Source organism: Podarcis erhardii, assembly GCF_964252035.2.
Source record: "Podarcis erhardii genome assembly, chromosome: 2".
In the NCBI taxonomy this organism is placed as follows: domain Eukaryota; kingdom Metazoa; phylum Chordata; class Lepidosauria; order Squamata; family Lacertidae; genus Podarcis; species Podarcis erhardii.
The window spans coordinates 7,645,549-7,661,409 of record NC_138498.1 but is presented as its reverse complement, the minus strand read 5'-3'; the positions used below and the strand labels follow the sequence as shown (position 1 = coordinate 7,661,409).

General features: G+C 45.2%; 1 long non-coding RNA gene across 1 annotated transcript in view; it reads left to right on the top strand.

Moving 5' to 3' along the window:
* The first annotated feature begins 14,063 nt into the window (after positions 1-14,063).
* LOC309332517 overlaps positions 14,064-15,861 on the top strand; it is a 33,148-nt gene continuing 31,350 nt past the window's right edge. Inside the window, exon 1 of the long non-coding RNA XR_014152099.1 lies at positions 14,064-14,117. This is a non-coding gene — a long non-coding RNA (uncharacterized lncRNA). The remainder of the gene's footprint in view (positions 14,118-15,861) is intronic.

The window sequence follows — 15,861 nt, the reverse complement described above, 5'->3', positions numbered from 1 at the left end:
GGTGATGGGCCATTAGGAGAGCAAATGAGTGAGGCCCCTCCTCTATTTCTTAGATAGTTAGAAGGACAATGCCTGAGTTTGAGGGCAGAATTTGCTGTGATGTGACTGAGTGGAAAAAGTTGCCAGCTGAAAAGTGACAGTGGCTTCTGGTGAGGTCTTGTGAGAGTTCTGTGAGATCTTGTGAGTAAGCGAGGCTTCTGGAGGTGGGGTGGTGGGAAGGCACCTTCCTATTTAGTCTCAGGCAGTGAAAGAGGATGGGTTGTCCCTGTAGTTTCCAGGTCACCTTCAAAGGTAGCCCCACGTACAGCGCATCATAGTCATCCAAGCGGGAGATAACTAGAGCCTGCACCACTCTGGCGAGACAGTCTGTGGGCAGGTAGGGTCTCAGCATTTATCTAACTTCATGAAGAATGGATGCCCGAATTTATTTGCTTTCCTGTTTCCTCCCCATCCCTATGTGTTAAGTTGTGGGTGAACATATCAGACGACACAGCGATTCTTCAAACAGCTCTTGTTTATTCACAGGCCAGAACTGAACTGAACTGAAGGGTTCAGCCAGCCTGCTTATATAGAGCTCCACTAGAACGCAACAGTAACTATCCAATCACTTACAGATAGGTAGCCATGTTGGTCTGCCATAGTCAAAAGCTGCTGAATTGCAGCTGCTGAATTGCAACTTATTACCAAACTTAAAACCATGGAGAGACCTGGTCTGAACAAAGACATTGGATTCTTATCTCATTATACATGACAAAGCCATTTTTCACCTTCTCACCCCTTGCTTTTTCCTGTAAGACCTATTGCAGTCGTTAAGAGTCGTCAACAGGCTCATCACAGCTATCTGCCAATCACCCAATCCCACCACCCTTCTGAGTAATACCCCCCCACCTTCTCACTATATAGAAGGGTCTGGTGACTTCTGTTTCAGTGTATCTGAAGAAGTGTGCATGCACACGAAAGCTCATACCTAGAACTAACTTAGTTGGTCTTTAAGGTGCTACTGGAAGGAATTTTCTTATTTTGTTTTATCCAATCACTGAACGTCACTTTCAATCCCTTATTTGCATATGTGGACCTGAGTGAAAACAATCTACAGTATCCCCCTGCTGGCCCAGGGTGAGAACTTCAGTACATAACACCATGCATCTGAACATTGCAATGGATTCTCAGGGAAACTTCCTCAACCTTCATCCTCACACAGCACATCCACATGCGTCTCTCCTTGCATGGATCCTCCCATCTTTCATCCTTTGTCCAGCTGCCTTTCTCTGTGCTCCTCATCCTCTTTCCCTGATGGGGTGAAATGTCTTGCATCAGTCCTCATTTAAGAGCTAAGGTGTACCCATGAAACATTTTGTGTGCTCCCTGCCCCACCCCACAATGCGGTATGTGATAGAATCATAGAATCATAGAATCATAGAGTTGGAAGAGACCACAAGGGCCATCGAGTCCAACCCCCTGCCAAGCAGGAAACACCATCAGAGCACTCCTGACATATGGCTGTCAAGCCTCTGCTTAAAGACCTCCAAAGAAGGAGACCCCACCTCACTCCTTGGCAGCAAATTCCACTGTCAAACAGCTCTTACTGTCAGGAAGTTCTTCCTAATGTTTAGGTGGAATCTTCTTTCTTGTAGTTTGGAGCCATTGCTCTGTGTCCGCTTCTCTGGAGCAGCAGAAAACAACCTTTCTCCCTCCTCTATGTGACATCCTTTTATATATTTGAACATGGCTATCATATCACCCCTTAACCTCCTCTTCTCCAGGCTAAACATGCCCAGCTCCCTTAGGACTTTGTGATTCCCCTAAAATCACTCTGCGTCACTGCTGTGTAATGCTTGCTGCAAAAGCCAGCTCGGCTCAGCTGGAATGTCCAGTAAGGGTTGTTTTTTTTCCTTTTGGCCCCAACTCAGGTTAATAGATCTCCTTGAAAGACCTGTTCAGCCCCAGCTAGATTTACCTCCCAGGCCTTTATGTGCCAGTTGAACAAAGGAGCTTTACAGCAGGCAAGGTCTCAGGGCAGAAACACAGTGAAATTTAATGTAGGCAGAAGGCCGAAGCTTTTGGTTGCTGCCAGCAAAGGTCACGTGTTGGGAGCTGAGGAACAAAGATAATCAGGAAGAAGGAACGTATCATCACCCAATATGCCCCCCTATCTATTCATGCCTGGAATGCTAAAATGAGGGCAAACCATCCAATATTCAAAAGCATTAGGAAAAGATGGCTGGAAATATATTCCATCCGCCCAAAATGTGTGGAAACGCTTGGGTCTGTCTCACTATATATTCCCTCACATACAAAAGGTCTTTTATATCAAAAGCTTGGACTGGAAAGTTTACTAGAATTGCCCGGCAAAACAGTATTTTGCTATGTACACAGAGGTGACTCATTTCTTAGAACAGGGATTTCAGAATCCTTCCCAAATCAATTAATTCGCCAAGGAACTCCTGCCACAGAAATTCTCCCACGTTGCAGAGGATTCTGGGAACATTTTATGGCACACTCATCCTTCGTGTGGGGCAATTTTCCAGGGAGAGTCCCAGAATTGCAAGAGCCATCCCGACTTTTGATTTGATCACGGAATGCCTCAGTTTCCCTCGCCGGTGCTGCTTCTGCCGAGTTCAGGGAGGAGGATGAGGTGGTTCTTGTCATGAGTGACAGCGGCTGTGGCGGTTGCTGCAAGGGAACGTCCTGTTGCCTCTCCACTGCTGGCCTCCTCCCTTGTAGCAGCTGCTGGAGAGCAGGCAAGGAGGAGGAGGAGGCGAGGCTGCAGCTGCTGAGGTCCAGCCCTGTGTGATGTGCCAGCTCTGAGGGGCAAAACAACAATAAACCTCTGGTTACGTGAACCATTCAATAAACACACAAGACGTAACCGGCTGCACGTTTGAAAAAATAATATATACTATTAATTGTATTGAATTGTAGATTTCAACAGAAGTAGCTCATAAAGTTCAATGAAAAAAGTAGAAGACCCAGTGGATCAGTTCATTCTCTAATCAGTTTATGCATAAGGTCTATATATGTGAAAATGTCTATTCCACCTGTCCGTTCACAGAGTCCAACAATCCACACGAAAGGTTGTTGCAGTTCCACAAAATCCTTTCACGGAGTCTAAGACAAGGATTTCCGGAATATTAGCCTTGTTTCGCCGTCCTAGGCTTCATCAGTAATACAAACTCTAGGTAAAGCAAAAAATTACAATATTGTAATCTCACACATTTTTACAGCAAAATTAATATAAAAACCACCAACAACCATACATACCATATATGATATCACAGGGCAGTGGATCTTATAGCATAGTAGTAGCTGTAAGCAGCAAATTTTACAGAGTGGAGTTATCTGGACAAGCACAATACTGATTCGAGTAACTGGTGTTGGCAATCAACAGGGTCTTCTACTTTTTTCATTGAACTTTATGAGCTACTTTTGTTGAAATCTACAATTCAATACAATGAGTAGTATATATTATTTTTTCAAACGTACAGCTGGTTACAGCTCTGAGGGGCAGGCAGAGGGCAGAAAGGGGGCGTAACGTGGAGCGCAAGGAGTCTCCATGGACACACAAAGCATTAAAAAAAATAAAAACTGAGACCCCCTTTCTAAAATTTATTTATTGGTGTATGTTTTTCTTTTTGTAAAATGAAATAAAATTGGGATTAAGGGGTTTTCCCAGAATGGTGAAGGGTGTGTGTATTGTGCTCTGTCGTCCATAGTCAGAAATGTTACAGTACATGGTGTATGTTATGTTAATATAAAACAGTAAAAGCATAAATATGTATTCTGTGTTTAGAATTAGTTGATACATTAATACAGATTGAAATTAAATTGAATACCAAGTGCCAGTACTCATCTAGGGTTGACTACTAATTGGTATATTCTGTTCCAAACAGAGCAAGTGATGATCTGAACTAACAATTTTTTCATTACATAAACACAACCTCTTTAGCGGGTACTAACTATACTTCATTCTGCTACGTAATAGGTAGCCTAGAGCAGTGTGCTTTTTTGGTTTTGTTGCCTTTGTCTTTTTGCGTGTTCAGACCCAGAAACCTCCCCCCTAAATAAATTCACACTTGACTCAAATTTTGGTTTTTGGCAGAATTTAGGCCACAACTTCATTGATTACAGAAAGTGACTGGTTGCATAGGCTCTGGTTTGACTAGCTCCCTGCCATGCAGGTAGCGCTGACCCAGGGTTCCAGCATAGGTCAGCCAAGGGTGAACACCTGGATAAGTGGAAAGCCAGGAACAGGCTAACTCCGCCACCCAAATGTCCCCTTGGTCTCAGGCACAGGCACAACCCCCTCTTAGGGGTTGACCAAATCACCGAGCCCCTGCATTCCTTTAACGGAATACCCTTCACATAGGGATGGCGAGAGCGTTCTCCCATCCCTATCACCTGAACCAGAGGCTATCCGCAACCTTACAAGTTTTGACGATTTGCTATGTGGCAGGCGAAACCCAAATGGCAACAGCCAATCAGCCAATTGGGGAAAATTCCGGCCATGCCCCTGTCCCAACAAAAGACAACACACGATGGCAAAGCAAGGTCTAGCTCAAAGCCCTAAAAGTAGGGAGAGGTAGGCGGGTGTTCCGAATGCCCGCGCCGAAAGAGGAAGCTCAGGGTCACGTGCATGGCCACAAATAGGTCCCTTGAACCGTTTGGACTGTGTCCCATTGGCCAGATTGCACCCAGCTTTGAGGGACCTACGAATCGGGTGTTGTAGCTGACCAGTCATACCCACCCACAACACAGGGTGTCGGTTTTCCAGGTCTCACCACAATACATGCCCTCTTTAAGGGAGGACCTGATTTGGCAAAGAATGAGTTGCTGGTACTCAGTTCCAAGAGTTCTTGGGAAAGAGGTATTGATGGTTAAACCACTCTGGGAATTGCTGCTCTGTGAGAGGAACAGGGGTTTCCTAACAAGTCTCAGCACCCTTAAAAAGGTAAAGGTAAAGGGACCCCTGACCATTAGGTCCAGTCGTGACTGACTCTGGGGTTGCGGCACTCATTTCGCTTTACTGCCCGAGGGAGCCGGCGTACAGCTTCCGGGTCATGTGGCCAGGATGACTAAGCCACTTCTGGCGAACCAGAGCAGTGCACGGAAACACCGTTTACCTTCCCGCCGGAGTGGTACCTATTTATCTACTTGCACTTTGACGTGCTTTCGAACTGCTAGGTTGGCAGGAGCAGGGACCGAGCAACGGGAGCTGACCCCATCGTGAGGATTCGAACCGCCGACCTTCTGATCGGCAAGTCCTAGGCTCTGCTTAGCAAACTACAATTCCCAGGGTTGGCAGAAGCTGTTTAAAGTGGTATGATACTGCTTAATTGTATAGAGCAGATGAAGTGCAAGTCATCTAATGCCCAATAATCAAATTAGATTAAAGCAATTTCAATATCGTACATAGGCTTCCTTTTTTTGTGTCTTGGATATTTGTTGCTATGAGGCAAAAACAGCATCAGAGATAAGTGTTTGTTCACATATCAGGTTGCCTGAGAGGGTGTGAAGGGAACAGGTTAGCCTGAACCATGAAAATAACACATGAGGAAGCAGCGATTTCACAATTTTTATCAGAGCTTGATGTCATTAGGCAGCGTGATGCGATTAAAAGGCAAAAGCACTCTCCGCACGTTAACACAATTGATTCATTCAAAACGCGGATGTTTGGGTCCCCTTTAAAGTAAACACAACACAAAGAGGTGATAGAAGCTGTGTTATCGAAACTCAAGTGCAGGCTACACAGTAGTGTGGTCTCTGAAAGGATTAAGCTGCCACAATTGTGTATTAGTTTTGGAGAGGTTGCCCTGATGGGAACATATTTTTACCCCCTTTGCCTTTCATCACTCACAAGAATTGTTTGGACTGTTCTTTGTTGCGAAGGCTGGGATTAGACATGACCAAAAATGCAGGTTCATGCATGCTGTTCTCCTTTCTCTGCATGGACAGGGGCGGAGGAAGGGGGTGCGATAGGTCCAAGCCGCCCCAGGTGTCACCACTGAGGGTGTGACAAAATGCCGGGCGGCACTCACCTCGGGGCCTGCAATGCGTCCGAGCAATGTGTCTCTCCTGGGACAGACGCGGTGGCTTGGGCACGCGCAGGCTCCACGCTGCCCAAACAGTCCACCCACTACCTCTCCCCCAGCTGTAGGGCGGCTGAGTGGGAGGAGCAGGTAGACTCCAGAGGTCACATGGTGCGCCCCGCCAGGGGCATATGAAGTGGGGGGCAGAAGAGGCAGGCCACCCCGGGTGCCACTCGGGGTGTGTGTGACAAGGTGGCCCCTGCCTCTCCCCAGCTGTAGAGCAGCTGAGTGCGCGTGCAGTCCGTATGGGCACCGCTCCCATGCACTATCCATACAGGCTGCTGCATGTGCACAGTCCATACGGGATGCTGCACATGCACATTCTGTACAGCATGCTGCACATGCCGCACATGAGCAAGTGGCAGCGCGTATGGATGCCGTGCAAGCGACAGCCCGTACGGCTGCCGCATGGGAGCGGCAGCTCATACGGACTGCGCATGTGCGGCATCCTGTATGGAGTGTGCATGCGTGGCAGCTCATACGGTCGCTGCGCATGCACACTCCAAACGGGATGCCGCACATGCGCAGTGTGTATGGATATTGCGCATGTGTCACTGGGCGGTTTGCCCTGTCCCTCGGTGTCCTGCCCCAGGCGCCTGAGCAGCTTCCTCCGCCGCTGTTCATGGGACATGCAGTAGTGGAAACAAGGGATATGGCATCACCATGTGGTAGCCAATAGCAAAACAGGGCAAAGGAATACATGATGCAGTGATGTCATGTCATGTCACAGCCCAGTTTATTTACTACTTCCTCAAGCTGGTGGTGAAGGAATATAACATAATCACACTCCCTCTAGGGTTTGATTGGTCTCCTAGGGTTTGATAGGTGGTGTCACACGATGTGCTGCCTCAGATGTCCCACACCAGTAGTCCTGCCCCTGAGGAACACCATGCCATGCACTTTTGGGTGGTGGTGGTCATGCGAACCTTCTTTAATGGTGGTAGCCCGTGTGGACCAACAGACAAAGGTTTTGAAACTCCTAGCCAATCAGGGAAGGAACTGTGAATTTGTGGGATGTCATTTCTATAGAGAAGCCTGGGATATCACTTGCGCCAGGATTTGTAAAAACAAAATAAGGTGTGTTGATTGCTTTTAAATTCTAGGAGGCTAATGTATGCTCCAGTGATTCTGATGTAAAAGAACCACTCCATATTATAATCTGCCAGGTGGCAGCAGTAGCAGACAACATCTATATGCAGGTATGAATATGTTTTTTATTTTCCAGATCAGCTGTGTAAGTAGTTAAAGCAATTTTTTAAAATAATAATAATAATTCCCCTCTTGATTTGTTTAGAAGTTTCCAGCTCTGAAAATAAGCTAAGAGCCAGGTAAGCTTATACTTCAGGCTTATAGGGGCAACTGATTAAAAGTACTCATCTCTCTCTCTCTCTCCTCTGGAATGTTGAATCACTGTTTTATTTATTTAGAAAGGGTTTATTTTTAATGAAAACTTATTATGCCGATTATGTGTTTTCTGATACATTGCAAGCCACACTGGGAACCTTCAGGTTCAAGGGCAGGATATAAATCAAATGAATAAATCAAATAAATCATATATATATATATTGGGATGCTCCCTTACATTAAAGTTAAAAACCAAAATAACTTCCTGCACGTTCCTAACACCAGCATATCACAGAGAAAGAGTCAGTGTGGTGCTCCTGAGGCAGGAACATGCTACTGAGGGCTCTCATGATTATTATGGTTTGACTCATTTCCCCCGTCTGAAGCCAGCTGGGGCTTTAACAGGACAGCCAGCAGAAAACCCCTGAAAGGCATTCTGGAAACCAGTTGGATCTCCCAGGCTCTGCAAGCTGGGCATCCTAATCAAACCATTCCACATCCCTGCAGAGGCTAGAAGACCTGATCCTTTACTAGTCATGGCCTCTCCGTGACAAAGGAGTCATTCCTGATGCTCAGCTGGCATTGCCAAATTGCGGCGTGACGCATTTACATGCCTACACATAGATGCATTTAAGTCATTGTTATAACTTAGGTTGTCAGTTGCCTTGGGCTCACTTATGTAAGGCAGGGTATAAATGTTTAAAATAAATGAACTTGCATATTATTTTACCAAAGTTGTGGGTAGAGATAAATTGACATGTACAACTGATTGCTACTGATACGGTTGAAAAGGTCCCAACTCAGGTCAGTTGGAGGTGAGGGTTTTATTTTGGTATAACGTTTTGGAAACTGAGTTATTATTTTGTAATTATTGTTATTGCTGTTAGTGTCTTCAGGACATTATGTGGGAAGTGACGCACAAATAAATAAATGAAGAATGAAGAAGAATCATCATTACGGCTTCCGCAAAGCCAAGCCTTTCCCTAGTAACCTTTCATAGTTCATAGAAAATGATGTCAAGCATGTGGATAAGGTTGAACTCAGAGACATTATCAACTTGGACTCTCAAAACAGCTTTTGACATAGTTTCTTGTCGAAGGTTCCTGAGCAAATTTAGCAGTCATGGGAGCACAGCTCCTGTTATAGACTTTGTTGTTGTTGTTGCTGTTTAGTTGTTTAGTCGTGTCCGACTCTTCATGACCCCATGGACCAGAGCACGCCAGGCACTTCTGTCTTCCACTGCCTCCCACAGTTTAGTCAAACTCATGCTGGTAGCTTCGCGAACACTATCCAACCATCTCGTCCTCTGTCATCCCCTTCTCTTTGTGCCCTCCATCTTTCCCAACATCAGGGTCTTTTCCAGGGAGTCTTCTCTTCTCATGAGGTGGCCAAAGTATTGGAGCCTCAGCTTCACAATCTGTCCTTCCAGTGAGCACTCAGGGCTGATTTCCTTAACAATGGAGAGGTTTGATCTTCTTGCACTCCATGGGACTCTCAAGAGTCTCCTCCAGCGCCATAATTCAAAAGCATCCATTCTTCGGCGATCAGCCTTCTTTATGGTCCAGCTTTCACCTCCATACATCACTACTGGGAAAACCATAGCTTTTACTATACGGATCTTTGTTGGCAAGGTGATGTCTCTACTTTTTAAGATGCTGTCTAGGTTTGTCATTGCTTTTCTCCCAAGAAGCAGGCGTCTTTTAATTTCGTGGCTGCTGTCACCATCTGCAGTGATCATGGAGCCCAAGAAAGTAAAATCTGTCACTGCCTCCATTTCTTCCCCTTCTATTTGCCAGGAGGTGATGGGACCATTTGCCATGATCTTCATTTTTTTGATAGACTTGTAACTGGTTAAAGAGGAAGAAGCAGACAGTAACCTTTGGTTTTGGAAAGATTTGAAGCAAGCAACCTTAAGCTATTAGTATGATCAAATATGGTATATAACATATATGGAAAAATCAACTCATGAAATCAGAGTAGCACACTGTGCCAAAATCAGATAAATTTATTAAAGAGTGATATAGGTTTATTACATTTGGTGAATGTAAACACAAATAATGTGAGTCCACCATTTCATGATGATAGGATATGGAATGCATCATGATTTTAAGTAAGCTTAAAATAGCTGGATGTAAGATGTGAATTACAGGGGATCAGGATGAGGAATGCCATTGTAGCATTGTCATTTGACGGGGGCCTCAATGTGCTGAGCAGGACAACACTATAACAATCCTATACCTGTCTGCTCGGAAGTAAGCCCCTTTAATTTCCATGATGCTTATTCCCAGGTAATTGTGTACAGGAGTGCAGCCTAAATGATTTGTTATGGAGCAGGAAACACAGAACTACTAAACATTTCTCATTCTTAGAGTCTGGTCTGACTCATAACCACTTAACCTTTATTGCATTATTAATTTTTATAGGCACGATAGCGTGATTAGTGTGTAGGAGAGTATGTGTCAATAGGTTTTATAGAGGGCAACACGCGAAAATGCTAATGGTGATGTTTTGGGCGCACACCGCGCTTGACTAGATTCAAGGGGTTCAGTGTTTGCTGGCTAACAACTCCTTTTCAGCCAGTTTTGTTCCAGGCCTCGATAACAGCATAGCGGATGCTCTGTCTCAGTTTCAGAAGCTCTGGCACTCACTTTCGGGCTCTGGCACTCAGGGCTCAGCTGGAGCCAGAGTCTTTTCCCGTGGATCTGTGGGCACTTGGAAGCACACCATGATTCAGGGAGTATTACAATCCATAATCCAGGGCTTGGGCTTCCTTTGAAACATTTAGGCTGCATGTGGGGCAGGCCTGGGTCACATAGGACGAGGATGTTCTGCAATACCTTGTCTCTCTTAAGGAACTAGGGTTAGCCATCAAGACCTGCCCTCTGAAACTACTTCCATGTAGCCAGGCTGCTCAAGGGTTGGCAGTGGTACCACTCTCCAGCCGCAGACACTAGGAGACCAATTACATGTGACCTCTTTAGGGACATATGGGGAGTACTGGACACCATCTGCTGGTCAGAATATGAGACCAAGCTTTTTTGTGTGGCCTGCTCCCTCTCATTTTGGTGGGCTCTCCAAGTTGGGGAGTGCATGGCCAGCTCTCCTGCCGTCCCTACTCCTACTAAGTGACCTACAGCTTGCTAAGACTTCCCTGAGGGTGTGGATCCAGGTTTCTAAGACCAACCAGTTTGGCAAGGGGGGGGGGCATGCTGTCTATGAAAGCCTCTCCTCATGCTGAAGCTTGCCCTGTGGTCAACACCAAGTGGTTTCTGGCCAGAAGGCCCATAGGCCCTGCCTCATCCACACCAATGGAGCTCGTTTAACAAAGAGTCAATTCACAGGAGTTCTAAGGAAGGCTCTCCTCACTTGCAGTGATAACCCCATGGATTTGTTCCACAGTGGGGCAGCCACCACAACTTTCAGATGGAGGCTGTTGGCGTTCCTCCACCTACAAGAGTTAGATTAGACCTGAAATAGCCTCAATGCTTAATCCTTCCTGTTGATGGCCTTGTTTCTGGTGCGGCACACAAGGGAGTGTGGATCTGAGGCCACAGCATTGGGCATTGGGCACTGCTATGTTGTAAATTGACATGGTGGGGCCAACACGCTGGTTTGGACATTTAACATGGCTTGGCTGGAGTGGTATGATGTGGGACAGCTTGATGCCTTTTTCTGACATCTCACATCACAGTGGTGGGCCTGCTGGATGCTCAGATCGTTCAGTCAGGAGTGCCGGAAAGGCATTGACCTCACCATTGCAGCAGCAGTGGACCTTTAGGCACTGCACGTAACACACTCACTAGTGACAATGGTGCGGTCAGAATGTCTGGAATGGGGAGCCACGGAACTAGTACAAGTCAACCATGTATGGAAGAAACTTCACAGGGCAATGCAGCACATGATTTTGCAACTGGGAGGCTGGGTGATTTAGCACCCTGGAATCATATTTGATAATGGGGCGCTGTACCAAGGAATCAAGATATCCTGTTAAGGGGATTCAGGGGGAGGAGCTTCTGTCCAGATGCCCAGACAGGGGCTTATGGGCTAAAGCACTCACAAAATGGTGATCTTGGGGAGTTGCCCCAATTTGATGAACGCCATAGGGTGGTTTTTAACCTTGATTAATCTGCCAGATAATCAACCAGCAGTGGGTTGGTTGATACTGGATATACACCCAATTCCTGTGCCAAAACCTGCTGAAATCTGTAAATAATAATAATAATAATAATAATAATAATAATAATAATAATTTATTATTTATACCCCACACATCTGGCTGGGTTTCCCCAGCCACTCTGGGCAGCTCCCAACAGAGGACTAAAAACAAAATAAAACTTCAAACATTAAAAACTTTCCCAAACAGGGCTGCCTTCAGATGTCTTCTAAAAGTCAGATAGTTGTTTATATCCTTGACATCTGATGGGAGGGTGTTCCACAAGGCGGGCGCCACCACCAAGAAGGCCCTCTGCCTTGTTCCCTGTAACCTCACTTCTTGCAGGGAGGGAACCGCCAGAAGGCCCTCGGTGTCTGGGCTGAACAATGGGGGTTGTATTGTAATTGTGTTCATTGCAATTTCACCATGCCTTAGTCCCACCACACATGGCTCAACTGTGCCTGAACCCACAGTGAATGATGATGTACCATATATGATTCAATTCAATTGCTTTTGATTTATGTGTCCTTTCCAGGGATTTTAATTAATACAGATAGCCCAGAGCAGGTGCATAACTCTATTTGGGCTGAAAAGACATGTCAACAGCATTATTACATTTGACATCAGGCCAAGATGTTGCAAGACACCTCTCTGCTGTTGCTATAGTAAGCCAGTCTTTCCAGCTGAGTCCATGCTCAACCTTCAATCATTAGAGTTGAATATTCTCCCCATATTATGGCCGGTATGCTTCTGAATATGAGAGAGTACTCTTGAGCTCAGATCCTGCTGGACAGAATTCAGTCCCACAAAATTGCTCCTTGACACCTCACAGTTTAACAGCTCACAGTGTGCTCAGTACATCCCAGTTGTCTTCTACAACACTAAATCACCCATGTACCTTGTTTGTGTCCGAAAAAATTATAACAATGATGTTCCCTGCATGAATGTGTGTGGCACAGAAAATGGCACACATCTGGATTTTGTGAAAAGGAGTGTTAAGAATCCCTGATACAGAACAGTGCAATGCAGCGGTGAGCTCAGAAGATACAGAGATCCATACCCCTCCAGTCTGTCCCATATAACAGGCATTTTCCATGTGTGTGTATAATATAGACTGTCTTTCTCCACAGCCATAGGCCTTACATACTTCTTTCTGTATCTGTCCATCTGTTTGTGGCTTCAAACTATAACTGATTAATCAGACAAGATAATGGATTAAAATACTTCTGATTGACTAAACAGGTGTCCTTGGTTAATCAGAAACAGAGGTTAAGACAATGGTTTCTTATTTTAATACAGGAACTTACCTAAATGGTAGGTTGCCACCCTAAGAAAAATGTATTTCCATTTCTCTGGCACACATAATGGAAGACTTCTTCTAAGATGTTGTGTGCTTCTAAGATGTTGTGTGTTTGGGGAACTCCAGGACTGGGAGCTACCATAGATTTTGCCCTCCCAGCCTTTCTGTTTGGCGCTCAGAAGACAAACCAGACATGGCCCATGCCCACTGTGAGTGCTTTTGCCTGGCTGGACTGTATAAATCCTGTATGAATTCTTATTAGACCTTTAGCATGGCTTGGTGGAAGATATGTGAGTACGTATGTAGAGTGGAGAGCATAGAAACCTATGTTTCTACATGGTCATAGTTTAGTTTACTGTGTGAAGGAAACAGTCATATCCATTGACCCACCCACTTTTGCTTCTGGCCACACCCACTACTGGCCTGGAAGGGGTCCCATGAGGAAATGTGGCCCTTGGTCTTAAAAAGATTCCTCGCTTTTGATCCAAAAACAAGTAAAGTCTGCTGCTCTTCTTGTTCTTCTATGTGGGTTCACTAATATGTAAATTTATGCAGATTTGCATGATGAATTAATTGACTAGTTGACCAAAAACTTGTATGGTTAATAAACTGAGATTTCTTTAATCAGCCCAAGTGTCTTATATATCTAAAACACTTTTAATTTGCAAATGTCATTATCATCTTTATAATGGTTTACATCAGGGGTCAGAAACCTTTTTCGGCCATGGGATGGTCCACCATCCCTCAGACCATGTGGTGAGCCAGACTATATTTTGAAAAATATATATGAACGAATTCCTATGCCCCACAAATAACCCAGAGATGCATTTTAAACAAAAGGACACATTCTACTCATGTAAAAACACACTGATTCCTGGACCATCCATGGGCCGGATTGAGAAGGCGATTGGGCTGGATCCTGCCCCTGGGCCTTAGCTTGCCTACCCTTGGTTTACATCAGTTACTCTGTTCCCCATTTTTTCAGGGAAGGAGCTGGAAACAAGAGAACATAGGTAGCTCAAAGAATCTAGGGAAGAGATGTCTCCCAGATCTCTCTACCCTTTGGCCCAGGGATGGTGAGCCTGTGCCTTTAATAATTCTGTAGAAGATTAAGAAATTTCCTCATCAGCACTCAGATAATGCTCCGAGGGCAAGTGATGCTGTTGCATTGCTAAAACTAGTTCCTGCCTGGCTAGGAGGCCGCCTTGACAGGAGAGAGACTGCAGAGACCCAGGTAAGCTGCGTGAGTTTTCTGAGCCTTCTGGGGCAGGGGGAGGGAATTATAAATATATTTAAAAAGTGAAGGGGATGGGATTACATAACTGTTTTGTGGCATAGGAGGGAATGCCTGATGGCATGAAATGCATTGTTACGTTTCCTCTTCCACACACCTTATTAAAGGAATCAAAGCTTTTACTAAGGCTTTAATGAAACATCTCTGTAGCCTGCAGATCCTCAGTCCGGTCCCCAAGCAGAAAGCCAGAGACAACCGAAAGCATCCCTTCAAATTGCGTGCAGCGCTTTTAGGTTGTACACATCCAGCTCTTTCCTGCTCACATTATTCCTTTGAAGCCTGGCCACACTGTGGGAGAAGTCAAATTAGAACTAGTCTTGCTGGCAGATGACTCACATGTACCCGCAGGCTAGGAGAAGAGCAGAAAGGAAAACCACCTAGTTAATTAAATTGCACCGGGATACTCAAACCACCTAGTTAATTAAAGAGCAAAATATATGTCACGAGGCCTACTTTGGTCAGAATTGAGTATACACTTCCAGAGTTAACACTAAATACATTACTGCTGGTAAATGAGCCACAATAGCCGTCAAAGGGCCATGAAAATTTGTGCCCCAGACTAGTCTACCCATGTACTATCTGAAACCAAAGGGGTGCATTGGTTGCTAGGTGTGAAATATATTTGCATTATTTCCTACCCCCCCAATGTGTTGCACATTTGATTTCATAAGAGGAAACTCCCCTAAAATGAGTGGACTGGCTAAAGAAGGTTGGGCAGGAAAATGGAGAGAATCTAATCTCTCCAGTATGTTTGAGAGTTGTCCAAAGCCACAATAATAGAAGCTCAGTTTCAATGTAACCTACAGCTCAGGAAATAGACAGTGGTACCTTGGGTTAAGAACTTAATTCGTTCTGGAGGTCAGTTCTTAACCTGAAACTGTTCTTAATCTGAGGTACCACTTTAGCTAATGGGGCCTCCAGCTGCTGCCCTGCTGCCGCGCGATTTCTGTTCTCATCCTGAAGCAAAGTTCTTAACCCGAAGTACTATTTTTGGGTTAGCGGAGTCTGTAACCTGAAGCGTCGGTAACCTGAAGCATCTGTAACCTGAGGTACCACTGTACCAGCATGGCCAAGAGGGTGGCATCATAGTTAACAAGCAGGTCCAAGAAGGCTTCCTTCCGAAATGGACGTATTGGCCAAATGAGGAGGGTATAATAGCATACAGTATAAGTAAGTGACTATTACACTGACTATAGGTGCGACTTGACTCTAAAAGTGTTTATGCGAAAGAACTGTCATTTGTACATCTCAGCTATTGTCTATGCAGATTGTACACTCATGGATCATTCCCCGTGAATTACTTACATAAGTGCAGGCATAGGCAAACTCCTGCCCTCCAGATGTTTGGGACTACAATTCCCATCATCCCTGACCACTGGTCCTGTTAGCTAGGGATGATGGGAATTGTAGTCCCAAACATCTGGAGGGCAGGAGTTTGCCTATGCCTACATAACTGTATGGCTCCACTGTTAGTGTACACAGGTACACAGATGGTACACGTGTTGGATGTAATGTGTGAATCCCCTATGGTGATTTACCAGAAATAAATTCCATTCGGTACAATGGGACTTACTCTGGGGTAATTGAGTTTAGGACTGCAACCGGAATCTAGTCATTTGATTGGAACAGTACGGAATAATATGGAAGGCTTAGCAAATGCCTCGAGCTAAAACTGCACCACTTA